The sequence below is a fragment of the Melanerpes formicivorus genome, unplaced genomic scaffold (genome assembly GCF_026170545.1).
Source record: "Melanerpes formicivorus ecotype bairdi unplaced genomic scaffold, bMelFor1.0.p_v2 SCAF_334, whole genome shotgun sequence".
In the NCBI taxonomy this organism is placed as follows: Eukaryota; Metazoa; Chordata; class Aves; order Piciformes; family Picidae; genus Melanerpes; species Melanerpes formicivorus.
The window spans coordinates 82,501-85,000 of NW_027142686.1; the positions used below are offsets into that span (position 1 = coordinate 82,501).

Genomic DNA, 2,500 nt, shown 5'->3' on the forward strand with positions numbered 1-2,500 from the left:
CTAAGTAGATCAATCTAGGCACTGTGTACACTTTTAACATGTCCAATTTTTGAAATGGTTTTAAAGGGGCTCTTTCGATGCGATTGAGCCAAACTTCTAATTTATTTTGTAATTCGGGCTTAACTATCCCCACCCAAGGGTCGATTTGCAAGCCAAGATATTTCTCTGACTGACCCGGGTGGATCATGTTTAAAGGGGTACCGCTGATAAGCCATGGAGGACAGTCATTGATGGTATAAGAGTCCTTAGTTGGTTGAATAAAGAAACCATGGCACTTTTCCCCCTGCGTTTTTAATCCAGTTAAGTCACAAAATGCTTCTAGAATTTCAATATTTTTCTCCATTCCTGATTGGGACTTACTCAGCAGGACCAGGTCGTCTGCAAAAGCCAGAGCTGTTAATTTGCCATTCCCGTGTTGGAACCCCTCCCCACACTCTTCTAATTTACATAACAGAGGGTCAATGCACAGGTTAAAGAGGAGTGGTGACATGGGATCGCCCTGTTTCACACCAGTTTTGATTCCTATTGACTCAGACTCTCCTTCTTTAGTTTTGATTCTGGTGTGGATGTTTTGATAGAAGTCCTTAATTAATGCTATTATGTGGTCATCCAGGCCCTTTTGCTTTAGCACCGCCAGGATGTGGGTGTGGCTCACTGAATCAAAGGCTTTGGCCAAATCGACAAAGACAACCCCCAGGGGTTTCTTTTGTTTCTTTGCATTCCTAATTAATAGCTGTAATAGTTTTAAGTTCTCAGCACAGCCAGAAGATTGAGTGAAGCCTCTCTGCCTGGGGTTAATGGGACACGCCTTTGCCAACCTCGCAGTTAAGATTCTTGAATAGAGTCTCAGGATGATGGAACCAATAGTAATTGGCCGCCAGTTATTAATATCATTTTGGCGTTCGGGCGCTGATGATTTAGGTATTAGGATTGTTCGGCATCCCCTTATTACATCTGGAATTTTGCCACTTAACAGCCAGAGATTAAATAGTTCTTTGATCTCCTCACAATTTGGATCCATTTTAAGCAGGGCCTTCAGGGTGATCCCATCAGGGCCTGGTGCCGATTTTTTATTCATGTCTTTGATATTCTTAAGGATCTCTTTCTCTGTAATCAATTCCTTAAAAGCCGAATTATCCGCCCGCCCCACAGACTGGAATGCTCCAAGTCCTTGAAATAAGTTCTGAGACTCCCACCTAGATCTGAAGGTGTTACTGACCTCTTCCAGGGGGATGGCACATTGCGCAGAGTCTTTTTCATCCAGAATCATATTCGCTAACTTCCCTCGATCTAAGCGGAAGAGGCGTTGGAATCGGAGAAATTCTCCACGCTTTCTGGCTCTTTTTCTCATCCACTCCTTTTGAGGTTTCTTCTGCTGAGGTTTACGTTGGCTCTTTTTTGGCGCTTTCTGTTCAATTGATTTCTCAAACAAATACAAATATTGGTCCTGAGCTACCTCATTGAGTAATTTTAATGAGTCTGTATTGCCTTCAATTATTTGTTTATATGTATTATTAAGGATGGGCAGCTTCCCTGATGTCATCTTTTCATTAATAGTCTTTTTATAGTGGGCTAGCAGCTCCCTTTCACCAGAAGATGGAATCACAGTCCTCTCCTCTTTTAACCTGTTCTTGCTCTCTTGTGTTTTCTCTCTTTCTGGCACCACAGTTTCTCTTAATAGTCTTCTCTTTTCACTGATCTGTTTTGCTGTTTTAGTTGTTAATTTTTCAGCAATCAATTTGTTAATATTTTTCCTCCCTTCAAACTCTTGATTTAGTTTCTGTAATATTTCTGTTTCCTCTTGGGACCAGATTTTCTTGTGAGCACCTCTTTTAGAGGTCTCCTTGGGGCGAGATGCTTCAATTCTTTCTGCGTTTCTCAGGGCTGGGTGAGCTAATCTCTTATGTTGTCCCAAGCCAATTTTAGTTTTAAAACATTTTTTACATTCTTCACACATAAACCCTTCTACCTGGGTAGGCTCTTGGACCCCTTTGCATTTTGGGAGATGGCATGAGATACTATGATGCTTTTCATTTGTCTTCCCACAGCGGGAACATTGGAAATTGATCTTTCTTTTCCCATGGGCTCTCTTTAGATGGTCAATCAATCTCGTCATATTGCCTGCCCGAGTGGTACAGCATGGACATGTCGGGTTGTCCTCTGGCATCTTCACCAGGGGGGTCCCAGGACAGATGTCAGCTGTATTATCCACCTCGGACGATGCGGTTAGTATTGAGAGCTGACTCATAGAGCTCGGGGTTTCAGGACACTCCACCTCCTCGTTCCTGCTCCTCTCTGTGCTTTCATCTCGGATATCTTTCCCATGAGCTGGAGAAGTGGGTCCTACATACACCTCCGGCAATACTATCAGTTTCTCATTCCAGATAGGATCGTAGGCAGTATTGTCATTGGTTATCATTGAGTTCTTGAACTCTATTCCAGCCAGACATACCCCTATCTCCTCGTCTGGTAGTCTCATATCACGTTTGGTCGCAACCTC

General features: G+C 43.0%; 1 pseudogene; it reads right to left on the reverse strand.

The window, feature by feature from the left end:
• Nucleotides 1-2,500, reverse strand: part of LOC137459209 (28S ribosomal RNA) — an 8,476-nt pseudogene that overhangs the window by 2,649 nt on the left and 3,327 nt on the right.